The sequence below is a fragment of the Psammomys obesus genome, unplaced genomic scaffold, assembly GCF_907164565.1.
Source record: "Psammomys obesus unplaced genomic scaffold, mPsaObe1.curated_primary_1811, whole genome shotgun sequence".
Taxonomy (NCBI): Eukaryota; Metazoa; Chordata; class Mammalia; order Rodentia; family Muridae; genus Psammomys; species Psammomys obesus.
Genome location: NW_026592510.1, coordinates 12,667,038 through 12,694,873, shown reverse-complemented (window position 1 = coordinate 12,694,873; position 27,836 = coordinate 12,667,038). Strand labels below are relative to the sequence as shown.

At 40.8% G+C, this 27,836-nt stretch overlaps 1 protein-coding gene and 1 pseudogene across 2 annotated transcripts in view; both read right to left on the bottom strand.

The window, feature by feature from the left end:
* Positions 1-27,836, bottom strand: part of Pip5k1b (phosphatidylinositol-4-phosphate 5-kinase type 1 beta) — a 268,382-nt gene that overhangs the window by 189,227 nt on the left and 51,319 nt on the right. The gene's annotated exons all lie outside the window — the stretch shown is intronic.
* LOC129681951 (dynein light chain Tctex-type 3-like) overlaps positions 11,322-27,836 on the bottom strand; it is a 20,542-nt pseudogene continuing 4,027 nt past the window's right edge.

Below are 27,836 nucleotides of genomic sequence, written 5' to 3'. Positions count from 1 at the left end.
TGCTTACTGCTGCCTTTAAGTGCAATGATGTTTCAGCACTCAGAGAAATCATTTTCATATTGGTGTAAAGGCAGTGGTATAAGAGGATTTGAAGAACAGGTAAATTTTTAATGGAAGATATTTTATATAGAAGTAGCAGATGACTACAACATAGTGAGCTTGACTAATAGATGAAGTACTTGGAGAAGAATAATGAAGAAAAGATGGAGTCAGAGAATGGAGGTGTGAATGCCTGGCAGTAGTGTCTATATTTAACATGGGAAGCAGTAGGGAACTTTTCAGATTTTGACAAGAAGAATGACACAATGAGAACCATGCTTTGGGGTCTGCCAGATGTTTCTGGAGTGATGGCAAATAATGGCAGGTGGAATGACCCGACATGTTTAAGTGTCTATTGCTTACAGTCATTTTCACACTCCTCCACTTCCTCCTTTCTGCAGTTTTATAAATTAAATACTAATTTATATGTTATAAATTAGTTGTTGATATTATTAGGAGCAGTTATGAAAAACAAAACAAAACTCAAAAGGCCCAATTGCCAGTATATGGAAGAACAAAGGCCTGAACCCATTCAAATCAAGGTCTCGTACTTTAACTTAAAGCAGGAGAGAGAAAGAGAGACAGGCCATAAAGTAGTAGGTAATGAGAGACTTAGCCACACAGTTTATTTTAAAATATCTATAGATTACTAATTATTGATAATAAGCCAGTCATTATTTATTATTTACCCAGGTCTGATGTCCAGGTATTAATGTTATTATTAAAGTACAGTGATAATACCATAAAATAAAACACCTATGCCATCTGTTTATTGCCTCAACATACCAGTTAGAGGTCTCAACTTGTTTTCATTCCAATGCCTTTCCCCTACAGTCTACTCTTCCCAATTTTCAAGACAATCGTTTTCAGAATCTTTGGTTTTTTTTCTATTTCTCTCTCACTCTCATGTTTTCCTTTCTTTTCTTTTCTTTTTCTTGAGACAGGGTTTTTCTGTGTGGAGTCTTGGCTCTCTTGGACTCACTTTTATAGTCCAGGCTGGCCTTGAACTCACAGGCATCTACCTGCCTCGGCCTCCCAAGTGCTGGGATGAAAGGCATGTGCCACCACTGCCTGGCTTTGTCTATTCTCTTGTAAAGGGCTAAGATCATTCTAGTGGTCCACAGCTTCTCTGATGAGTTTCTGCTCCTGCTAACCTCTAAACTCCCAACCCAGAGGCCTCTTTGCCGTGCAGCTCATCTAGAGTCTGCCTAGAATGCTCTAGGATGACTTCCTCTAGTGAACACCACACTGCACAGTTAACCATTGATGGAGATGCTCTTTCTGATGCTCCCTTAAAAAAAAAAAAAACTTGGACTTTCAAGCCCTCAACCTGCATTTCTAGGCCTCTTACCTTGTTTTTATTTTTCTATATCACATGATCCCTCTATCCCTACTTTTATCTCACTCTAATCTCTATTTCTATATCTATGTTTTCTTGCCTCTTCCCCATCTAAAAATGTCAGTTCCTTATGAGCAAAACCAGATTTGTTCTGGGCTGTATGCCCAGGATCAAGAATATGGGCCTGCCACAGACTGTTCTGTGTTTGCTGAGCCATTGTGTGAATGAATGATAAGGAATGAATGAATGAACTAAGTCTATCCAAGAGGGAAGCAAAGACTGTTATTTGGAAATCTAGCCTAAAGGCTTTTTTAGATTGATCCTATGTACTCTTACTTTGAGAGTTCTTTTTCTAATACCAGGAATATTATTCTCAGTTATATTACCCTCCAGCCCATATAGGTAACTTACTTGAACGAACCATTATGTAACCTAATAAACTGGAGCCCTGTGGTTCCATCTCTTTTCAGCCTTCTGTTGACACACACTTTTACAGAATTAAAATGCCCAGTGCTGAAGATTCTAAACAGTTTAATATATTGAGTTACTGCTTCCTTTCAAAGCAATCAAGAACAAATCAGAGAAAATTGAAGCCATAAAATGCAATTCAAACTGTTGCAAATGAATTGTGCCGGAGGCAGGATCCGAGGGATCAAGCCCCATCAAATGGTACTTCTGATTTCACTCCAGGAATTAAATATCACTCATGTACAGTTAAGATTCACGCTCACTTCCACACCATAAAACTAGACATCTCTTCAGTAAACTTTATTGTGATTAATATTAGGGTTTTTTTAAGCTAATGGATGGCTTACTTTTCTTTCCTGTGGCATTATTCACTGCTATGTCTTCAGGCATATGACAGGGCAAATTTCTACCTTTTCATCTGTATGAAATAAATGGGAAATGTAAACGTGTATGTTTATGTGCATAATCTTAGATGGGTAGCAAATATCTCAACTGTCTACATAACTGGCACCACTAATCTAAAGCAAAAGAAAATTGTACTCTGAAAACACAGGAGCTTAGGAGTGCTAATGCTACAACAACTTAGGAAAAAACTGTCAATATAAAAAAGAATATATGTACTTCCTAAGAAGACGCCTTCCCGCCCTTGGATATACTGAAAACCCAAGAGAGTTGAGTGCTGAGTTCTACTAAAAGACAAGAATGTTCCTGATTTACTATTTGTGAATCTCTGAGTCCAAGGCCATCCTGGTCTACAAAGTGAGTTCAGGACAGCCAGGGCTCTGTTACACAGAGATACCCTGTCTTGAAAAATCAAACCAACAAAAACAAAAAGAAAACAAACAGAAAACTGAGATACCCACAGTGGCATTCTTTACTCAAAAATGTGTTTGAGTCACAGCATAATACTGGGTGGAAGAATTCAAACACTACATACTCCATTGTCATATTTGTATTGTTTCGTTTTGAACCTGTCTATGTAGTCTTGGCTGGCTTGGAACTCACTATGCAGACCATACTAGCCTCAAACTCATAGAGATCTGACTGACTGCCCCTGGTCTCCCAAGCGCCAGGATTAAAGGCCTGCACCACCATGCCCACTATGGTTATATTATGGTCTTCAAAATAGCCCGGAACCAACCAAAATAGTGGCTATACTTAGCCCTGACCAGGAGGAGCACAGAAGATGCCCCACACTCTGATCTGTGTGCTTAAGACAAGGTGTACCCACGTAGTAAATAGGTATCAAATACTTGAAATTTGTATGTCTCACTATGTATGGAACTGGATCTCAAAATGTCCACATGGCAGGAAACACAAGTGCTTGGAATGTAAATAGAGGAGGACAGAACAAAACAGGAACAGACTTCATTGAGAAGGAAGACACCTTGTACAAGCATCAACCTCAGCCCTAGCTCTAAATTGAAATGCTGTTTCCATCCCAGTGAAGCAGGATGAGTGAAAGGTCAGCTTTCTGTCCTGAATAGTAGGCAGAGGCAAACAGACACTCACCCCTGAAACTACATTTGCCTGAGACCTCAAGCACCCAGACTCCAGTGGCCTCACAGGCACCGAGGATTTGTTGAGACACCAAAAGATCTATGAGCTGGCCTTGGTCCTTCTCCCACAGTACTTCAAAGAAGTACTGAAGAAGTACTCTGAGGAAGCAGAAAAGAAAGAAGCCCCACCTCACTGACTTTTACTGTCTTCGCTACAAGCTTCATGTATTGTGTTTGACCCAGGCCGACTTTGTTGTGTTGGTGGTACCCCTACGGTACAATTAAAAATAGATCAATTAAACTAGCATCAAAAGAAGTCAGTGGGGACTGCTAAAGCACAGTGACAAATGGATATAGGTGTAGTGTCACAAGTATAGTTACCAAAAGCTTAAATCAGGATGAAAGAGAATTATTAGTCTTGCAAATTTACCAGACAATCCGCTCTACATTATTGAGGGTTTTATATTGCGTGTACCTCCAAGGAACTAACTATAACCTGCCAACTATTAAAGTAATAGAAACAAGAAACTTACCAAAGCGATACAGACATTCAGACCCTTCTCGACTTATATTTTAATAATACCTACAAGCCATCACATAGAGCCACATCCATGTAAAAAGCATCCAAGGCTAGAAAGGGTAGAGGCTTATAGTCTGTGCCTTCAGCCAGGTTCATGGAAACAGATGTGGAAGGCAGTTACTTTCTAAGTTTTTCAAGGCAGACTATCAGAAAAGAAATTAAGTTTAAAAATTCAGATACCTTTTGAATCCCTACTCTTTGTTCCTTTTTATCTTTTAGATAGAATAGAAAATGGGGTTGGAACATCTTGTTCTAACATATTTCAACACCGTAAGCATCCATCTTTTGACACCTTCTCTTTGCCATTAAACTCCTAGGTCATAATCCAAGATTATAATCAATATTTTCTATATGTATATGCTTCTTCCTGTGTACTATCTTTCCCTTGCCAGATTCAATGCTTTTGTCAAGACAGCAAAAAACCACAAGATTACTTTCAAACCATGTATAAAGAAAGAAGAACTCAAAAGTTTTATATAATGTATAATATAAAGTTAATAAAATGAAAATGTTCAAAGGTCTGAGAATCTACTTGCATGTATATAATTGGACCTTCCATATCTTGGGTGTTCTTCTGAGAGGTGAGAACCCTTTGAAGGCAGGGCCTAATGAAGGAGGTTTTTGATTACTGGGGATTGTACGCTTGAAGGCGCTGTGAAACACCAATCTCTTGTTCCATGTACAGGATTCTTCTACCATGTGCTCTCAGTATGATACACTGCCTCCAAATACAAGGCCAAATGATTATAGACTGGGACCTTCAAAGCTTCTCTATTTTTTTTTAAGATTTATTTGTTATTTATACAACATTCTGCCTGCACATCAGCTCTTACTATAGATATGAGCCACCATGTGGTTGCTGGGAATTGAACTCAGGACCTTTGGAATAACAGTGAGTGTTCTTAACCTCTGAGCCATCACTCCGACTGCCTCAGGTCTTTTGTTACAGTAATGAAAAGCTGATTAGCACATGGGTGTTTAGAAATTTTCTATAAATTTCCACAAATTAGCACTCAACAGGACTATAATCAAAGAAAGCACCAAACCTGAAATCAGATTATTATACTTAGAGCCCTGTGACCTTGCATCAACCTGGCAACTTTAGGTGTGAAATGGACACAGACCCTTTGTCCTAAGGATCAAATAATAGGGTGTCAATAATAGGCTTGTATGCTGTGAAGGCCCGTTACAAACAGGTTTCTCTTTGTTAACATACTCTGTGCCTTAATCACAGAGTGATCCTGCTCTATTCTTTCACTACCTGGAGGGCATTCTCTGTTTTCTCACTCATTCTGATCTATGGAAGAAAGTCTCACTTCATCTTCTTCCCTCAGACTAACAATTTTAAAGCCAGGCCTTTTCTGTGGCTTAACTCAGTGGTTTCATATAACAATCAGACAGAGTTTCTGAGAAGGAAAAATGGGCAAAACCTTGCTTTTATGATCCCCTCTCGGAGTCTGAGTGTCAGGAAAGATGGGTGGCACTGGGCTGAGGCTGTCCATCACTCAGAATGTGGCTGGATCATGAATGCTGTTCTCCACAGCCAGCCATTTGTTAATCCCCTCCAGCAATGCAACCTTCCCTGGTGTCGCTGAACTTTTCAATTGGGACTAATCCCAGAGGCTTATTCTTATTTATTCATTTAAAACCCTGCTTTGAATTACTGCAGTCACATCACTGTCCTTCTCAACATACAGCACATTGCACAGGGATACACACATTTGGCTGTGCTTGACAAGTTGAACTCAACCTTTCATTAAACATAGAAAATAAAAGGAGGAGGACAACAGGAAGAGAGGAGGAGGAGGAGCAAGAAGGAAAGGAGAAGGAGGTGGTGGTTACGAGAAAGAAACTGGAGATTCCGGTGTCAATAGCTGATGTAGTGAGAGGCATGTCCTTGCCTCTAAGTAGCCGAAACCAAAAGATATTCTGAAGAAAAGAGAAAATGTTCTAAAAACTCTGAAGCTAATGTGCCAACCTAAAGCTTCCTAAGCAACACATTTTAGGGATTCTTTTGGCTGAAAGCATAACAGCCAGGAGTTTCCTATCCTCCAAGAAACTCGAAGATAGTCAGGTTTTATCACTGAGAAAGACAAGAACTTGTGGTTTGTGGTCGCCTTTGTACAAAGCTGTCTTCTGAGCAAACACAACACCAAATGCAATATAAAGCACTAAGGGCAGAGCAGTGGTTCTCAACCCTCCTAATTCGGAGACTCTTTAAGACAGCTCCTCATGCGGTGACCCCAGCCATAAAGTTATTTTGTTGCTAGTTCATAACTAATTTTCCCACTGCTATGAATTGTAATGTAAACATATGACATGCAGGATATCTGATATGCAACCCCAAAGGGGTTGAGAACCACTGGTCTAGCTGCTCCAATGCCTTGGTCTCATATAAGCTGTGAACTTGAATACAACTGAAATTTGGTAGGCCAGGCTTTGAAACTGGAAATGGAATTTTACGAACCATGGAGTTCAGTCACCCAAATTTCCCATTTATTAGTAAACAGTAAGGACATTTCTTCGTCACTCTCCTTTCAAGTCTTTTTATTATAATTAATTTTATTTTTTGTGCAGGCACATGCGTGCTATGGCGCAGAAGTGCAGGAATTGTTTCTCTCCTTTCACCCTGTGGACTCTAGGTGTCAAATGTATTCCTTAAGGCGTGGCAGCAGGCACTTTTCCCATGGAATCAATTCACTGGCCCTGTACTTTTCTTTTGAAAACTTCTGACCGAAAATGAAGCTGCTTCTCACCACACAATGCCACTATCACTGAGTGTAAAGTGACAGCTTAGGCTTACTGAGGGCGTCTGCTCCAGGTATCTTTGTAAGTATTTTGGGAACATTCCTCAACCCCTTGATAATTATTGCAAGGATCATTATTTGTGCAGGTACAGGTGAGGAAAATGAGATTTAGAGAGGATCACTAAGTTATCAGCTGAGTAAGTAGCTAAGCTTAGAGCATGAGGGAAGAGTGCTAATCAACCTCATAAATATCTAGAGTCTTCACTTGCTATTTTTCTGGGTCTCAATAAGAATATATATATATATATATATATATATATTTCTTAACTTGCTGTGTCCAACAAACCGACTCATCAGAAAATGTGAGTTCACGTAATTGTATAAGCCAAGAGACATTAATTAGATCACAAAATTAAGTAATTAATAATTCCTAGTCTTCCCAAACCAATCATAAAGACCCATGCAAAGGAGTGACATTAGAAGTCTCCTACACAAATGCTTGTCAGCAAGGAAATCATTGCTTGGAGGACGCAAATGATTTCTTTAAAGTCAAAAGGGCATCTCCACAGAGCAAGGATGTTTTATATCCTTCAGGACTGGCCCCTAACATTTCAATTCTTTCACTTTAAGCACACACTCCTACAGTGTTTGCTAAGGTCCATATGCTGATGTTGCTCAGAAAGCTGACCTATCTTCATATCACCACCGCACAGACATTCCTACTCTGTGTTCCACAGCTTCTTCAAGCTCATCTTGTCAATGAATGAAGTCACATATCCCCAACCCAAACCTATTTTTTTCCCTTGAAAACATATTGTGTGAAAATCTCAAGACAAATAAGTCCAAACATATCCCTTGTTCTCCTTCATTTTCATCTTTACTCCCATTGGCCAGACCACAGCAAGCTGCAGGAAGACTACTTTCCTGCCACACATTCTCACTGAGGAAGGAGATCAGCTACCGTGACGGTGCAGACTCTGCCCACATCACAGCAGCCCTGGACACTAGATGAGACAGTGAGACTTTTCTGTGTACATCCCATGAGTGCTGCTTGTCACACTCATGGCAGAAATGCTGAAGGAATAAGGGCTGTGGTTTTGCTGGAGACTGGGAGGACTGGATGATAGTGAGGGAAGGCTCCATTTGAAGCCAGAGAAGATGGGGTGGAGGGAAGTAGGGGTGGGGGTGGAGATTAGATGGAGCTGTGAAGTGGGTTACAATTGAAGCACTTTACCAAATCTAGATAATTTTTTTTTTTTTATTCCATCTGGGTGGCAGGTAGGTATCTTTTCCTATTTTCTTGCAGACCAATAGGAAAACAAGAAACATAGAATGGCATGGAGTGTGACAAGGGACAGGGCTCCCTTCAGCTTGTTCTTGTCTGAGAAGTGACTGGTAGTGAGATAGGTATGGATGAGACAAAGTTGAGATCACTGGAATAAACTGACCTGTCACCCGGATGAAGATGGAATTGAAGTGACCAGTTATACATATCGACTTGAAGTCTATTGAATAACATTTGGGTTTACATTCGCCAAGTTTGGGAAAGGTTTCTTTTTCCTCTCTTTTTTGAATTGTAACTTGTACCACTTTCAGGGTGTTGATTCTGTCTTATCCATTCCCTTGTTGACAATATAGATAGGTCTCCCTTCTTTGGCAAAAGTGAAAGGAAAATGCAATTAGTGCTTCTACAATGTCTTTCAGACCTGGTTGTAAGCCAGAAAGGGGACACAGCAGATATGGAAGTAAAATTTGCCCTGATTCTTCACACTTAAATTGCTTTTAGAATACGTAAAATCTGGAGGCTCAATTAATCTTAACAATGTCTCAAACAGCAGAATGATTTCCCCAGGCTAAAAGTCTCTGCACATGAAGAATTCAGAAGGAAGAATGAACACACTGAGGATGATGAAGGCTCCTCAATCTTTTTTTTTCCTTTCCTTTCCTTTTTAATGAACAGACAGGGTCTGACTAGCCTAAGCTGGCCTCAAACTTGTGATCTTTCTACCTTCCACATGTTGGGACTGCAGGTGTGCACCTCCACACACATTTTAACCTAAATAACATTTCAATTCAAAACCATGAAGGCCACAGGGGCATATTATCGGGCACAAACAAACTACCTTTATGAAGCACAGATATTTCCCAGATATTTTAACTATCTCAGATGACAAATTCTATTTATTTTTATTTTACCAAATTTTAAGTTTTGGCGTGTGTGTTCGCATGCATGCAGGAGCACACGCATGTGTGTGTACGAGTGGAAGCCAAAGGAAGGACATTGAGCATCCTACACTATTATTCTCGGACTTATTCCAGTAAGACAGTCTCTCGCTGAACCCAGACCTTGTTGTCCCCTTCTCCCCTCCCAGTTATCCTGCCTGGCCAGCAAGCCCCAATGATCCCGACCCTCCTATCCCTTACTGCCCCCCTCCAGCCCCTACTCCCAGTGCTGCGGATATTGGTGTATGCAGTGATGTCAGGCTTTTAAAATGGATGTAGGGGAACTGACCTTAGGTCCTCAAGCTTGTACAGCAAGCACTCTTACCCACTGAGCTATCTCCCCAACCCCTAATTTTACCAAATATTAATGTATTCAGGAGTGCATATCAGATTATTTTCTGTTATTATAAACTGACTGTATTTCTTTTAAGAGTTAATTTTATGGACAAATTTGCAATCAGTAAACAAATTCTATTTCAAAACACAGTTCCCTGAGTTCTGTCAAGTATGTAGTCATATAACTATGGCCATAATCAATGACTGAATTTTAGCAAAGTATTCTGGGCACCTCTGAATATGATCAGACAGATTTTTCTATTTCAGTCCACTTCCTATGCGGATAGGCTTCTCTGACATCAAGCCAAGCTGATGGAATCAACTTGGTCATGATATTTATTTAGCGCCTAGATTCTATTTGATGATATACTGTTGAAAGGCTTTCCATCAATATTCATAAGAAAGAGTGATCCGCAGTGTAGACATCCATGCATGCTGCCCCGCCAGTTTCTGGTATTAGGATCATTTTGACATACTAACAACACTTGAAAGTCTTCTTCAGTAAGGTTAGAAAAGGTGACCTGGAGATGCATGCCTGGCACTATGGAACCCATGGCTTAGGAAGCGCGTAGGCCCAAGAGCGAATCTATTGTTTTTCTTGCTATGCAGACTAGTACCAAACTGCCCTATAGAGTTGAATCTTTGTGCCCATAGGTTAGTACAGCTCAGTTCTCATCAAAGAGGGGACTGTGCAGACAGTGGTTTATACAGTAACTCACAACTATTCAAAGGGCAAAGACAGTGCCTGTGCAGAGCTCAGCTGCAAGTTGGAAATCTACACCGCACGACCAGGGACCACTCTCAACACCTAGGGACCACCGAGGAAGCGGGGTAAGAAAGACTGTCAGAGACCGAGGAGAGGGCTGGAGTGAAACCGTGTCTTCTAGAGATGACAGACCCACTGCACTCCAGAACTCACACCAGCTGTGGCTGCATGCACATGACCTGCACAAGAGCAATTAACATTCCAACCTGGCATAGAAAGGGGCTCCAGTGGAGAGCCTGTTTCCCTGCTGAGGAACTGTTGACAGTTGAAGGTTTCTGAGAAAGGAGAAGTTGGTGGTCTTTAAAGGTGTGACCTCTGGTAAGTCAGCTGAGCTTCAGGGGACAGCTCCACACCGAGAGTTTACAGGTAGAGCAAACTGGACCAGGTGGATTATATTAAAGAGGGAGGAGGAGGGCACACAAAGTTGGGAGGGGCCCGGGACTGAGAGTGGATCTGGGAGTATTGGATGTAAGCCCAAAATTCTCAAAAGTATTAATAAAAACATTTCATTAAAAAGGTGAAATAGTAACATGACCAGTCACTGATTTTTGCCGGAAGGTTCTAGTAGTTTTTTTCTCTGTGTCTGAAAGCCCTCTTCCATAAGCAATATTACTACCCTCATTAATATCAGCATTGGAGGTTTTACTGGACTATCTGGGTCTTACCTTTTCAGTTCAGAGGTTTCCTTTTGATAACTGTTTCATTTCCTTCGGGGCTGCGGGTTAGTCTCCTATCTCTTCTGGCTGTCACTTTGCTAAAATAAATATTTCTAGAAATACTGACCATTAGCCATCTCCACAGTGGTTCACAAGGTGGCCCGCAATATCTTTGGTCACTTCTCTTCTTCCTGAAGGCCAGGACCCTGTGCCTTGAGCTTGCTGAGCATGTGCTCTCCTTACTGAGTCACATCTATCCTTCTCCTTTTGATAAAAGTTAATACTTAGGATAGCATACAAAATAATTGGTTTCATTATGCCATTTTCATACATATGTATGTCCCTACTCCAATCCTTCCCAGTATCCGCTGCCCCATTCTGTTTCATTTCTTTTCTCTTTCCAGTTAGTCCTTCATCTAAATTTTTTCTCCTCCTTTTAAAATTTCCTATTCTTGTCCAGTTTTACTCTGATGTAAAGGATATTTTTAGTATATTTTAATGAGATAATTTGCCAGCTCTTGTTTACGGTATCCAGGTCTTTGCTGATAGCTTTAAAGCATATCACACAGTTGTTATCTAGCGCATTAATAAGTAACCATTACTCTTTTCAGAAAGTATACACTCACAAACTCTTAAGTTAATGGCTTCAGTCCAACATCTTTAGTTGGTTACAGCAAAACAGTGATTGCAAAAACATTAATGACGCAATCCATGATACGGTTCTCCCATCTTACAATTCAGGTTCCATCAGGCGTAGTATCCCCAAAACATGAGCTGACCATATGAAATCCATATACTATCCTCTGGACCACTGCACAGGTCACAGTGTATTTACAGCTTTCCCAACTTAACCAAATGTGCTGACGGTCGCTCTACTATGCTTGCAGTCTGCTGGTGGTTGTTCTGACTATAGTCCTCACCTCCTCAGACTCCACCAACAAACACACTTTAAATTATGTGCTTCATCGGCATTAAAGCTGACTTTGCTACAGGGCTGGAGGTACCCTCCACGGTGGCTTTGGCTGTGAGATATTTGTTGATTGTACAAAATTTATAAACACACAGGAAGTAACAGATGAAAAATATCAATAATCTCATCACTAAGAAATACCTGCCTGTGGTATTGTCACAAAAACACTCTGGGATTTCATCTATGTCCACGTCTATCTGTTCTTAAACATACAGTGTTAACTTGCAGTTTCCATATTTTCTGCTGAGAATACTTTCTCCATATCAACACAGATTTGTATCTTCAATTTCAACAGATGTGAAGTATGACTATATGTGGATTTCTATAGCATCTACAGCAGATACCCACAAATCTCACTGCTCGTTCTTTGCTCACCACGTTTTCTTCTTTTATCTTATTATATAACATGTACAGCAGATATCCATAAATCTCACTGCTCCTCTTTATTATACCATGTATTTTTTTTCTGCACAGCCTCATTCTATATAGTTACAAGGCATCCAATAGAATCCAATAGATAAGAGAATCATTCTTTAATTTTGTATTGATGAAAATTTAAGGTATTTCCAACATTTGATATAATGACTATTATCAAACTAACTAATCCAATTGTTTCCTCAAACCAAATGTCTTACATCAGAACATCTAGCTCAGAGATAATAAGCTCTCCACATCTTTGTGGAAGTCGTTGAGGAAGCTCGTAGCAGCAACATCCCAAAGGGCAGGGAGCGCTTACTGCATTCATTTCTACCTTGGCACCCCATTCTTCTGAGAGTTAAACGATACAAAAGAGAGGTTGTTTGCTTTTTTAAGCTCGTTCTTTTATTGTGCATTTTCAAAAATTACTGTACGCATTTTCCTGATCTGCTCGTTGTTCCTTCCCAGTAAGTCAGCAGATCACTCTATAGGACTGCTTAGTATCTATCTCTATACGAGTCAGCCAGAATAAATCACTTTTTTTTTTTTTTTTTCTTAAAATCTTAGGTCCTATTTTGCTGCAGAATTATAAAACAGAACAACAAAACCAAACCATGCCTTGTACTTTTAAAGACAGGTCTGGTACTACTGCTTAGATTCTTACTTGAAATTTATTCCGACACAGAGAAACAAGAACATTTTTTCTCCATGTGGCACCAATAAAGATACTGATTGAGTATGTTCTGTTACAGCACAGAATTGAGCATGGCATAGTCACACTTGCATATCCTCATCACAGCGTAAGCATTTGATCAACATTTCATTATAACAGAATCTCATCTCCAGCTGACGCCAAAGATAAGCTCTGTTTCATCACAATGGCAACATCTGTACCGCTAGAAGTACTGAAAACCAGAAGCAGCTTTGCTCAGAGCTTTCATTTTAAAACATGCCTTTTGTTAGGAACAATTGAGACTGATTTCCTCAGAGTAACACATAGTGAATGCTTACTTTTTCATTAAAAAAAAAAAAAAAAAAAAGCCAGTTAAGAACAAATGACCTGCAAGTGAATTCAAGATAATGAGCAGTGACTGTAACATTCCATTAAAGCATTTTTTGGTTGAAATGCTTAAAAACAATGCCCAGAATGCATATCCCAAAGGCAGTGAATTAGCATGAGCTTTCTCCACTTTTATAAAGTCTAGTTTTATTTTAAAATGCATGCATTATAATTTAAATCTTCAGCATTTTAACAAAAATTACGAAATATACTTTTAAGCAAATGAATCAAACTTTCTGGTTATTTTCATGTTTACAGTTAAGAGATATGACAAAGACCACAGAATAAAAGATTCAACTTCACTGTAAATAGACTAAATTCTTACTATCTGCCAACACTATTAATTTTTGTTTTGATAAACTATTGCTGAATTTATCTATCTTTACAACCTTTGGTAGAACATACAAGTAACTTTTTAGTCTTGCATGGTAATCACAATCCAGTGGTGGAAATGTTTATGTTCCCAAAGCTCAGGGAAAAATACCCAATTCTAGAGGCCTAAGGTCTAGTGTCTTGAAAAGCTGTTTATTGTTATACAAATACAGCTACTTAACAAGGCATAGCTTTGTCTCCCAGTCAGTCATTAAACTACAGGTCCCTAAACACAAAGCTGTAAAACTACAGTATAAATAACACTAGACAACTGTTTAGGGCCTGGCACATTAGCATACATCTTTAATCTTAAAGGAGTTAGGGGCAGCAGATCTCTGTCTCTTTCTTTCTCTGTATCTCTTTCTATCTCTGTCTCTGTCTGTCTCTTTTCTCTTCTCTCCTCCTCCTCGATCCCTCCCCCTTTCCTTTCTTCTGTGAGTCCCAAGCTAGCTAAAGTTATACAGTGAGACCCATCTCAAACCCAAAACTAAACAAAACACAGCTTAGTGCAAGGTGATATTGGAATTGGAAAGGTGTCTTACATAATTAAAGTATATTCACCCACAATGGTGGGCTGCCACAAATTAGCTGCCAAAATCAATGGACAGATGAAAGCTATGGAGACCATTTCTTGGTTGAGATGAAAATAAACCTTAAAGTATCTTCAAGAGCAGCCAGCACCTTAATGAGAATCACAAGAAACTAGGAAGCCACGCCCCACATGCTGAAGCAAGGGATGGAACAAAGGCAATGCTTACAAACAAGTCATTGGACATTGAGAAGTCAAAACAACAACAACAAAAACCTGAGATGTCTGTAGAAAGAAATGGTGGGAAAAGGCAGAGTGCCATCAGTATTCCCAGAGAAAAGCTGGGCCTGCAGTAAACAGTGCCTGGCTGAAAGGGACTAGTGAGCAAAGCTTATGGAGGAAGGCCGCAACAAGTGAGAGACCAGCCCTCCAACATTTCACCTGAATTCGCCCCTGCCCCACTACCTAAGAAGCCACAGAACGTTACACACAGGATCAAGGTTTACCAATGCTCAGGAAGAACCATACCAGCTTGCCATGACATAATCATTACTGTCACTGGTTCCATTTTGAGCATAAATGGCACTTGTCTTCCTCGGGCTCTGATGGTTCTGAGTAAACAGATTCACCAGGGTTTCATTAAGTTTGCAAAACTGATGACAATGTTTATAAATCTACAAGGCTTCAATATGTATCTTAAAAACAAAAACAGTAACAGAAAAAAAAATCCTTTAACAATTTCCCCAGCCAACAGTATCATATCAACACTTACTGGCACAGGCATTACAGACTTGGCCTATCTTTTTTTTTTCAGTCTTTCATAATGCAATTGTGATCATCCTTGTCAACAGGACCAGCTAACATGAACTGCCTGCTCTTATGTTAGGCCCTGTCTGAAACATTTTACTTACGATAACCCATCTAAACCTCCCAATATCTGTTTTACTAAGTGGGGAATCAAGGCAGAAAGGGTCAAAAGTCTGCCTACCCACCCCCTACACCCCTGTATTGCCACAGGAATCTCACACTTGTGCCATAATGGCACACAGCGAGTCCTCTGCCGCTCTGGGTTCCACATTCATGAACTCAACCAATTACAGGATTTAAAAAAAAAAAAAAAAAAAAAAGCGGGGGGTGGGGCGGCTGGGCCCACATTTAATAGCTTCATTCTCTTTTTATTTTTCTGTCATTTACCAAACAATGGAGCACCATAACTGTCCACACAGCATGGCCACTGCATTAGGTATAGTGTTTTACCTAGAGTTGGTTGCAAATATGCAGGAGGATGTGTGTCATTTACATGCATAAACTTTGCTATTTTATGTTAGGGGCCTTGACCATCGACCGATTTTGGTGTCCTCTGGAGATTCAGGAAACAGCCCCCAAAATACAGTCGCAGGCTGTGGCCACAATTCTTGTAGTGCAGAAAGCTTTTGCATGCGCCTCTATTCCGCTGCTCAGACTGCTAGACTGGCCAGGGAAGGCATTCTCTTTCTTGTTTGGGCATCACTTGTTGATCTCAAGACTTGGCTCAAGAGGAATTAACCCTCCAAGAACCTTTTCTGGTACCCCAGCATATTGAGAGTCAGATACTCCCTCCTCTGTGTTCCTGTTCCCACATATGTCTAGTCGCACAGGATACAAGAATCGTCAATCTGTGTGGGAGTCTGTTTCTTCCTGAGCTGCAGGCCTTCTCCTGAGAGTGCCAGGCCTGCAGGGTAAGGCTTGCCTTTGCAGGGTAATTAATTGATTTGCACAATTCCAGGGGGACCCCCATTTGCACAGACAAAGCAGTGCTGCATTCTCACCCCAGAGGTTTTAGAATGTGACAACAGAGTGCCCAGGACATTCCAATGGTCCTGGTAATGAGCAATGCACTCACTAGCATTTCTAGGTGACTAAATGGCTCAGAAGGGATCTCCGCAGCACAGAGCTTTGGCCCTGAGTCTTCCCAACCCACGCTGGACCCTCCAACTCACTCCCTAAAGGGAGTTTACATGGCACTGTCAACAGGAAGAGATGGATGACTCCGGTTTCCCAGCGGAACATTCAGGAAATCTCTGATTTAGCTCCTCAGTGTCCTGTGTGTTTCTCTAGATATTAACAGTGAATTCTGAGATCTCTCTCCAGACCTTTGATAATTGCACAATTAATCTACAACTGAATGTGGCATTTCCACCAGAGATGTAAATAATTATAGCAAGAAGCAGATATAAAAAAATCTACTCAAAAGAGTAGACTGAAATGCAAATGAATACAGTCCAATTTTTCTATTTTAATGAGCATATTCACAAGGACATTCTGATTTTATATTCAGAAAAACAACATTGTGCGACTTTAAACCACCTGCTCAGCAGAGGAAAAAACCCAAACTGTGTCTATCTCTGGAAAACATTTAAGGTATCTTGTATTAGAAGTTAAAAAAATAAATAAATTAAGATGAGGCATCAAGTCCCTGCTCCTTTATAAGAATACAGGTTCTGTCTTTGTCCACACATGGGAACACAGTCCTCGGTCTACAAAAAAACAAGCTACCAGCCTTAAGGAACAGCTAGAAGGCTGGAGAGACAGCTCAGCAGTGAAGGACATGTACTGCCCTTGCAGAAAACCCAGGTTCCACTTCCAGTTCACTACTACCTGTAGCTCCAGGATGTTGGGCCTCGTGTGTACATTTACCTTCACACAGAGACACACAATACACATAATTTAAAATAAATCTGTTTTTAAAAATGAGAAACACCTAGATATTCGGCAAGCTCTATTGAAGAGAAATTTTTTTAATTTATTTTAATTTAATTATTTTATTAATTACAGTTTATTCACTTATATCCTCCCTGTAGCTCCCACCCACCTTGCCTCCCAGCCCCAACCTCCCTCCTTCTTTCCCACTCATGTCCCTTCCCCAGGCCACTGATAGGAGAGGTCCTCCTCCCTTTCCCTCTGATCCTAGTCTATCAGGTCTCATCAGGAGTGGCTGCATTGTCTTCCTCTGTGGCCTGGTAAGGCTGCTCCTTCCTTAGGGGGAGGTGATCAAAGAGCAGGCCAATCAGTTCATGTCAGAGACAGTCCCTCTTCCCATTACTATGGAACCCACTTGGACACTGAACTGCCATGGGCTACATCTGTGCAGGGGTTCCAGGCCATCTGCATGAGTGGTCCTTGGCTGGAGTATCAGTCTCAGAAAAGACCCCTGTGCCCAGACTTTTTGGATCTGTTTCTCTCCTTGTGGAGCTCCTGTCCTCTCCAGGTCTTACTATCTCCCACTTCTTTCATAAGATTCCCCGCACTCTGTCCAAAGTTTGGCTTTCAGTCTCAGCATCTGCCTCGATACCCTGCAGGGTAGAGCCTTTCAGAGGCTGAAGAAAAATTCTTTAGTCGTCCTAGGACACTACTTATTCTAATTTCTTCCACTGACTAGAGCTAACTAACTTCCGAGTAAGAAAAGAGAATGGAGGGACAAGTCACCAGCTCTGAAATGATTGGCTTGGACAGAATGGCAATAGGACAGGTGAATACTCAGATGACCAAAAATAAGATTACCCTGAATTACCTCACAGTCCTGATCTAATTGTAAGGCTTCTTTTAACGGAACAGAGGAAAGAGAGTCAGTATCATAGTGGTAGAAGTACAGTAAAGAAGGCTAGGAAGTTCCAGGCCTTCTTTCTAGAATCTACAAAAGGCAAGAAGAGAGATTCCTGTGAGAGTCTCCAGAAGGAAGGGCATTCTAAAAGTTATGTCACTGAGGCCAATTTTGGTCTTATATTAAGAATGATAGGACAACATATTTGTGTTGTTTTAAGCCTTTCATAGAGGTCAACTTGACACCAATGTAGACTGGTGTGTGGCTATTTCTATAAGGCATTTTCTTAATCGCTAAGTGATACAGCAAAATACAACCCACTGTGAGGGGTGCCATCCCTACCCAGGAGAGCAGGGACTGTATAAGAAAGCAAGCCAGGCTGTCGTTTTGTTCTGGTGACAGTGTCCTTTGCTTTACAGAAGCTTTTCAGTTTCATGAGGTCCCATTTATTGATTGTTGATCTTAGAGCCTGTGCTGCTGGTGTTCTGTTCGGGAAGTTGTCTCCTGTGCCAATGAGTTCAAGCTCTTCCCCCACGTTTTCTTCTAACAGACTTAGTGTGTCTGGTTTTCTGTTGAGGTCCTTGATCCACTTGGACTTTAGTTTTGTGTAGGGTGATAAATATGAATCTATTTGCATTTTTTCTACATGTGGACATCGAGTTAGAACAGCACCATTCGTTGAAGATGCTATCTTTTTTCCATTCTATGGCTTTGGCTTCTTTGTCAAAAATCAAATATCCGTAGGTGTGTGGGTTTATTTCTGGGTCTACAGACTGGGAAAGAATCTTCGTCAACCCTATGTCTGACAGAGGGCTAATATCCAGAACATATAAAGAACTCAAGAAGTTAAAAACCAAACAAATCAAGTAATCCAATTAAAAAATGGGGTACAGAGCTAAACAGAATTCTCAATAGAGGAATATCAAATGGCAGAGAAACACTTAAAGAAATGCTCAACGTCCTTAGTTATCAAGGAAATGCAAATCAAAACAACCCCGAGATTTCACCTTACACACATCAGAATCGCTAAGATCAAAAACTCAAGTGATAATATATGCCGGAGAGGATGTGGAGAAAAGAGAACCATCCTCCATTACTGGAGGGAATGTAAACTTGAACAACCACTTTGGAAATAAATCTGGCACTTCCTCAGACAATTAAGATTAGTGCTTCCTCAAGATCCAGCTATAGTACTCCTAGGTATATATTCAAAATATGCTCAAGTATACAACAAGGACATTTGCTCAACCATATTCATAGCAGCTTTATTCATAATAGCCAGAATCTGGAAACAACCCAGATGTCCCTCAGCTGAGGAATGGATACAGAAATTGTGGTACATTTCCACAGTGGAATACTACTCAGCAATTAAAAACAAGGAAATCATGAAATTTGCAGGCAAATAGTGGGAACTAGAAAAGATCATCCTGAGTGAGGTATCCCAGAAACAGAAAGACACACATGGTATATACTCACTTATAAGTGGATATTAGAAATATAATATACGATAAACATACTAAAATCTGTACACCTAAAAAAGCTAAGCAAGAAAGAGGTAAGATGATCAATCCTCACTTAGAAAGGCAAATGGGACAGATATCAGAAGAGGGAGAAAATATGGAATAGGACAGGAGCCTACCACAGAGGGCCTCTGAAAGACTCTACTCAGCAAGGTATCAAAGCAGATGCTGAGACTCATAGCCAAACTTTGGGCAGAGTACGGGGAATCTTATGAAAGAAGTGGGAGATAATAAGACCTGGAGAGGACAGGAGCTCCACAAGGAGAGAAACAGAACCAAAAAAATCTGGGCAATGGGGTCTTTTCTAAGACTGATACTCCAACCAAGGACCATGCATGGAGATAACCTAACCCTGCACAGATGTAGCCCATGGCAGCTCAGTCTCCAAGTGGGTTCCCTAGTAATGGGAACAGAGTCTGTATGAACTGATTGGCCTGCTCTTTAATCACCTCCCCCTGAGGGGGGAGCAGCCTTACCAGGCTACAGAGAAAGACAATGCAGCCAGTCCTGATGAGACCTGATAGGCTAGGGTCAGAGAGAAGGGGAAGAGGACCTCCCCTATCAGTGGACTTGGGGAGAGGCATGGGAGGAGATAAGGGAGGAATGGCAGGATTGAGAGGGGACAAGGGAGGGGGCTACAGATGGGATACAATGTGTATAAACTGTAGTTAATAAAAAATTAATTAAGAAGAAAAACGGAAAAAAAAAAAGAAAGCTAGCCAGGTGAAGCAATCCAGGAAGCAGCCTTTGTGCTTTGAGCTCCTAGCCTGGCTTTTCCTTGAAGATGGGACTTTAACTTGCAAGCCAAATAAACCCTTTCCTCACTAAGTAGGTTTTATTCAGTGTTTTATCACAGCCCAAATTGGACAGAGCCACTAACACAGCAGGAATAAGAAACAAATACATGAAATTTCACCTGAAAAAAAAAAAAAAAAACAAACATATTATTCCTATAATCTCTAAGGCAATCATTCCTTCTTTTATCACAACTCTTCACACCTCTCCATAGATATGATCCAAAATACATTCAAAATTAGTGTATAATTCTGAAGTTTTGTACATATAGAATTTGAAACAGTTTATGAGGGCCAGGCTAGCATGGAGAAGATATCTGAGTGGTTCAAATTTACAACACAGTCAGTCCAGAGGCCTTGAACCACAGCACATTCTGGGTCTCACAGCTAATTTACTTAGGACCAATACAAGAACCCAGTCATCTCCAGTCATCTTTCAGTTCCTTATGCACCTAGTAACTAGGACCAAGTGCTATCCAGAATTTGACTGTTGGTCACATTACCCTCCGTCACTAACTATACCTGCACTCCATGAGGTCAAAAGTCTCAATAGGCACGCTAACGGGTTAGCGTTCTTTAGAACGGTTTAGGGAGGCCAACAAGCCTTTGCACATCCTGCCGCTAGGCTGAGAGAAGGTGAGATGTTGGTACTGGCTCATCTGGCTTGAGCATACGTGTAAGCACCTCTGGGCTAGTAGGCAGCATGTCATTCAGTCCTAGGAGCAAGGCAGACGGCTTGCTCTACTCAAGCACACTCTAGACAGACAGGTAAGCATGGTGGGTCTTAGCTAAATATTAAGCGATGACTGAGAGGAAGATTCCAGGAGAGCGAGCTCACCTTTAGAGCATGTCCATAGTTCCTGGACTGCCTGTAAGTGCTAAGAAGTAGACAGGTCATCAGCCAAGAGTTGTGAATACAGATTCTCTTCTTGCAAAGCTCCAGCCTTGCCGGTTAAGAAAAAATTCCTTAGATGGTGGTGGTGCACAAGTCCCGTCTCCATTCTCTGTCTCACTGCCTACTACAGCGCTAGTCTTGGCTTGCTTTTGTTCTTGTCCACTTACTGTTCTATAACAATTATTACCACTCAACAATATTATATGTTGATTCAAAGTTATGGAACAATTTTGCTCTATAATAAAAATTATTCAATCATTTAATTGTTCACATGTGAACTTGGGAGTTCTGTTTATTGGTTCCAGGCTGGATTCTATGGTTAAAACTTTTTTTCTTTTTTTTTTAGGAGGGGTAGTCTGGCTTTAGCACTTTCAGACAAGGTGAATAAAACTGACTGACTTGTGAAAGGCGCTAGGTAAAATGGTTACTTAATTTTGCTTCCTCTCGACCGTAGAAAGCTGCGGGCACAGAGGAGCCACAGGAGCTGTGCTCTGAAGCTGACATTTTAGTGGCCAGAAGTACTCTGTGTGCCCAGATTGATTGACAGCTCCATATTTGGTCCTGATTCTGGGAATCAAGCCCTGAAAGAACCTCCAAATCTCCTAATGTCTTAACAAAGAAAATGAAACAATGCAGCTCCTGGTCCACCCTGCCTGGCCCTTGAAATATCCTTTTTCCTATTTTGCAGAAGCCTTAGCTTGTAGCATTGCTACCCAGCAGTGGTGTTAAAGCACGATACACAAGTAATTTGAAGGTTCCTGCTATTCATGGTTTTGTAATGTCTAAAGAACTCTGAAATTTTAATACTTTAACTCCATATATTGAAATATCATTTTAGCAGGTAGTTAAAATAAAAAGAACAGGGAACTACACATTTTCTCTTACACCTTTAAAATTTGCTGTGTAAGTTATACTTGCTGCATCTCTCATCTCAGATGCTAAGTTTTCAGTGGAAAAACTTGGCTGTGTTTACCCATTTGATAACATGCCCTTTAACTGGTCTGCTTAGAACATTTACATCTTACTCTTTCTTGTCTATTTCTTCTTTCTGTTTTTAATCTTCTGTTTTGTTTATAGCCCTGTTTGGGGTTAATGTACCTTCCAGTAGTGTCCATTTTATTGATTGTGTGTAGGGTTCTCTCTCTCTTTCTCTGTGTGTGTGTCTATGTCCCATTGGCAGATTTTAAGTGGTTCATCCCTAGATTACAATACAGTTATCACATGTGGTGTATATTGCTATTATTTCAATTGAAAGACCCTAACATATATGTAACTTTGTCCTCCTTCTTTATGTAGCGGTCACGTATCATACACACTGAAAGCCTAACCAGGTGGTACTAGGCTTCTTTTCCTTTTTAATCTAACCATTATTCGCATGCAAAGGACCAAACGAGAACAGAGGCATTCTTCAGATAGTCCGCAATTCTTTTTCTCTGCCTTTGCTTCAGATGGCTCAAGTTTCTCCCGGCATTATCTCCTTCCTGTCTGGGGAACAGCTTTCAGTCACTTTCTTAGGTCAGGTCTACTGGATTTTCTTAGTTTTCAGTGAACTGAGAAAATCTGAAAGTTCCTGAGTTGACAATAAAATAATGTTGTCATATCAGTGTCACTTGCTGATGGCTTCCATGATTCAGACCCATCAGGCAGGCCAATCACTGCTCCTCAGCAGGAAAAGCACTGTTTCCCTGTGGTTTCAAGGTTTTGCTTTGATCCTGGGTTTCAGCAGTTTGATAATGCATAATTCTCTGGGTTTATGTTTGTACCTTTGTGCAACTTGGATTATCTGGCATGTCTCAGGGTATCACTTATTTATGACTCCAGTGCTATGCTTGGCTCCCTTTCTTCTGGAACTCTGATGCCAGAAGCCTTATTGCTTTGCCATTATTCTACTGGTCCTGAGGTTTAGCCAAACCCCACATCTCTTTTTCTAATTGCTGTTAGAATGTTCCACCGATGTCTTCCCTTTGTCATTTCCCTTTTGATCTTGGTTTTAGGTTTTCAGCTCTTATGTTTCTATGAATCATTTTAAACTTTGCCCTCTCTCTCCATATATATATATATATATATATATATATATATATATATATATATATATGTAGTGCTTGGTTTTAAACTCTGTTTTATTTGTGGTGTTTAGGCCTCAACCTCTCTTCCAGTCTCTCAACTCCACATAGGAGAGAGGAGGTTAGTGGGGAGAGAGGGCCCCTTTACTTCTCCCAGTTGTTGAGAGTCTGTGGGTTCTTTTAGAGCTCTATTAGAGCTCTATACCAATCCCTGACAACAAGAAACAAAGTCCCTTCATGATGCTGTGTCCCGAAGCATTTCTCTCTATCTGTCTGCTCCACACCTCTACCCCGTCTGTCTCTCTCAGATCTCTCCAAACTGCTGCATGACACCTGGCAACAGTGAACACCACACTTTCTTTCTGGGCTCTTAATTTATGTCCTCAGAGCCCTAGACCACACGCCCTCTCTGCGCTGCCTGTGTTAGGCCGTTACCAGCTGGCAAAAGCCATAGCCCACACGAGACAGTTAATAGCTGTGGACAAACTATAGCCCAACTAGAATCCTACACTTGGGAATAAAGCAAAAACATATTTACATATCAAAACTGAGTTTTTAAAGAAACCAAAATTTCCATTACACACACATACACACACACACACACACAAATATCCACCCAGCCATGTGCTGAGGACCTCCATTGTCTGTTTCTTTCTTTTTCTTTCTCTTTCTTTCTTTTCTTTCCCTTTCTTTCTTTTCTTTCTTCTTTCTTTCCTTCTTTCTCTCTTCCTTTTTCTTTCTTTCTTTCTTTCTTCTTTCTCTCTCTCTCTTTCTTTTTTTGAGACAGGGTTTCTCTGTATAGCCTTGGCTGTCCTAGACTCCCTTTGTAGACCAGGTTGGCTTTGAACTATGTGATCTGCATGCACCTGCCTCACAGAGTGCTGGGATTACAAGCATGCACCACCACACTCAGCCTTGTCTATCTGTTTCACAGTGTCTTCCTTGGTTTGTTAAACATCAGTATAATAAGCTGCTTTGATGTGTATCGGAGAACCCAACATCTGTGCCAATCTCAGTACTGGTTTCTCTTGACAGCTTTTATCCATCCGAACTAAGGATGCCCCCAGTTCTCTGCAGGCTGGGCAATTCTGCACTGTGTGCCAGACATTCAGAATGCTACCTAATGAGGCTGTAGGTCTCGCTTAAGCCTTGCTGAGAACGTTCCATTTTTGTTTCAGCAGGTGATTGGCCTGGTGGGGGTTCAGGCAGCCAACTGCTTTCTGTGGGTTGTGGTTTCAGTTAGCTGAAAGTCCTCAAAGCCTTAACAGACTTTCAATTTTGGGCACAAGGAAGCTAGAGAGGTCAGATTCACCCCTTCCTTTGTCTGCCTGTGGAACATCAAACTATGGGCTCTTTCCTGCACCTCCCAGCCTCTACTTACTTTCCCAGTCTGCACATAGCTGTTCAGTGCATCCCAGCCAGGGTTCATAGCTGTGGTCGGTGGGAGCGATCAGAGTGAATTATGTTTACCTCATCTGGAACTGGAGTCTCTTGACTATATTTGGATTTCACAAAAATTTACAAATGAAATGGTAGGCTTCATGTACCCATTTACTTCAAACTCAGTTAAATGAAAATGTATGTTTTTAAACTTTAACTAAAACTGTGAAAAAAGTCAGTTTCACAGCCACTCTGCAGGACTTGGTGTTCTTATGTGGCCACAGCTTACATAACTGACACAGTAATGTCAGGGAATCAGAAGACTCTTCAGAAGTCAGGGATAAGCAAGCGACCACATTCCACTACTGATTCTCTTAGAAAGAGGCAGGTGCTCACGTGTTCCAACATCTTCCTGTCAATGAAAGTCAGGACAAACCAGAACTGAGTTTAACAGAGCTGTGTCCTACAGCTTCCCGTCCTTGACTCTCACTGTCTTTGCCACAGTGCCAGGCTCTTTCTCTTAAGTTTCCTTCCACACTACAAATGTCAATAGGGAGTCCAAGTCGCAGAAATGTGCTTTTGCCAAACACTACAGCTAATAGCTACTGAGTGGCTGCCACAGAGAAATGATCAGAACATATGTGTGGCTGCCACACAGGGATGATCAGAAACTCCTTTTCTCTGTGCTTTCTGTGTTTGTTGGTTGGCTTTCAGTCTGCAGATGACTGTGTGAAACCCAAACTGAATACACAGAACACACGGCGGCTACTACATGCATCTTAAAGTGACTATTTCCACACAAATGCATCAAGCTGACAAAATAAGAGTACAAGGAATTGAAAAACTCTTCATATTGCTTCTAATTCCAGCCCCCTCTTTCCGTGGCTTTGATAAGCAAATCGATCAGCTATGAGTTTTTGGAACTAATAGTGTACAATGGAGGAAGACAGGCTGACCTGTACTTAAGAGTATTTATGTAAAATATTATATGGCCAAAGACCCTAAGAAAAACAACCCTGGAATTCAGCCTTGGGAGCAAGGCAATGAGTCCTAGTTCTTCTCCACAGCTTTCTTTGTGCACAGCAGGAGGAAGCCTTCACTCTTAATACCATGGGGTCAGTGCCAGTTGACTAATCAAAGATGGCAAAGTGGGGTCTATAGACAGCTCAGGGGTCGAGGCCAGCTAAAGGCCACCCAGTAGCTCAAAGATAAAGAAGTATTTGTTCATGTGACCTTAAGCCTTGCATGGGTCAGGCAGGATCACCTCAGCTTGGAGGCATGGGTCAGCGATCATCTGAAGACAGGAGGGGTGGAGGCAGAGCCTGTGAGGTCATCCTGGGAGTCATACTCAGGGCTCTGGCCACCTCTTCTTCTGGCCCTGCAGAGAATACCTTTCACCCCAGATTTACAGTCCACTAGTCTAGTTTCCTTTCTTCTTTCTTTCTTCCTTCCTTCCTTCCTTCCTTCCTTCCTTCCTTCCTTCCTTCCTTCCCTCCATCCTTCCTTTTATTCTCGATGCATGCTCCACTTCTCAGGTGATTATTATGTTTAGCTAAAAGAAGGACAGTACACACACCTATAGATACAGTGCCACAACAATTAGCTTAGCTGTAGTGTTCAATATCTTCCACATTTAAATCGTTAAATTGGTGTGTGCATGTGTGCGTGTGTGTGTGTGCAGGTGCCCACAGAAGCTAGAGAGGGTGTGGTGGGGGGAGGTGCCCACAGAAAGCCAGAGGGGGTGCTGAATTCCTGGAGCTGGAGTTACAGGTAGTTTCGAGTTCTTCCGGTAGGAGAACAGGAAGCAACTCAGCAGCAGAGCCATCTCTTTAGCACCCATAGTTCCCACATTTCGAGGGGGTGAAATCCCATATTACCCATACAACACAATTTAATTAAATCAGACTTGTGTGTGTGTGTGTGTGGGAGCACAACAAATAAGAATAACACATGTATCTAAGAAAGGACACAAATATATTTCAAATAGTCACTCCTGTTTCACATTGGCACCAAACGCATTTTTGTAAACTGCTGCTGATACCCTTATGCCATGGCTAACTCAATACCCACTCTGCTAAGCCCCCCAAATGGGATCAGTACCTCAGACAAACAGCAATTCTTTAGAAAGGGCATCTCTAAAGTAGGACATAATTAACCACAAACTAATTTATCTTTTAAAGTTTAAGTGTACACTTCCGGCATTCAATTATATTGTACAGCCAAGATGTAGATAATTTTGCACAGAACACTCAGGCTAGACACATTACACGGGTTCCTGATCTACTTTTCTAACTTGAAATGATACACTGCCAATTCCTTTTTCATAGCTCTTTTGAAATCCAGCACTGCAGAGTCAGGGATTGGTTAGACTCTCCCTAAAATAGATCCATTTACTAGGTTGGTGGGTCACCGTCCAGTAGGTAAGAGGACAGAGAACTGGCGTTCACCACGGTGCATCAAATAGGTCACACATGAGGAATGTGTTCCTAAAAACATCTTTTTGGAGGAAAAAAAAAAAAAAGAAGAAGACCGTCATTGCCAAAGTGCTAGAGGAATGCTACAACTCCTTATAACCTAAGGCAGTAAGAATATGGAAACCAGAAGACAAAATTAATACGTGTAAGTGCTACAATGTTCCACTGAGGGGATGTAATAGCATCACTCTAAAACAACAACAAAGACACTAGGCAAAAATCGAGTTCACTTCATTCTCGAGATAACCAAGCAACATAGATGATGGGCTGAAACTCCTAATCATAAACACAAGAAGACACTAAACAAGCAGTGGAAGCTAGACAAATGTATACAATCGACGTAAAGCTATGTAATTTTTTATGGAAGGATATAAAAGAAAAAAAAACGATGAAATGATCTATTCATCACATAAGATGACAATGTTAAAGCTAAGGGTGAATATGAGTTTCTCTCAAAAAAGATTCTTTAAATATTAGGTAGCTCTAACTAATACAGTGTGGGGGTTTTCTTTATAACTTGACAAAATGACTGGAAAGTTGTTGAAAACTAATCTTTAAGAATGCTTATAGAGATTTTGGAAGAAAAGATGAGTAAGTAGGTTTGGTCTACATTAGAATATATCAAATTGTTTAACTAGCAATAAGAATGGAAACCTATTTTATTCAATTTTTTTAAAAACAGCCTGGAATGCTAAGCATGATGGGAGGCCTCTGATTCAAGCTCTTGGGAAGTGGAGGCAAGAGGACCTGGAGTTCAAGGCCAGCCTCAAATATCAACAAGGCCAGCCTGGACTAATAAGACTTTGTTTTAAGAAACAAAATTCAGTGTTTAATTAGTAGGACATTACAAATCAAGGAAAAAAATACTTTTGAGCCATGCTGGTTGACTGCCTATTATTAATTATTATTTTGGTTTTTCAAGACAGGGTTTCTCTGTATAGCCCTGGTTGTCCTAGAACTAACTCTATAGACCACACTGGCCTCAAACTCACAGAGATCTGCCTGCCTCAGCCTCTGGAGTGCTGGGATTAAAGATGTGTGCCACAACTACCTCGCTTAAAGGATACATTTTTTAAAAATTTATCTATCTATCTATCTATCTATCTATCTATCTATCTATCTATCTATC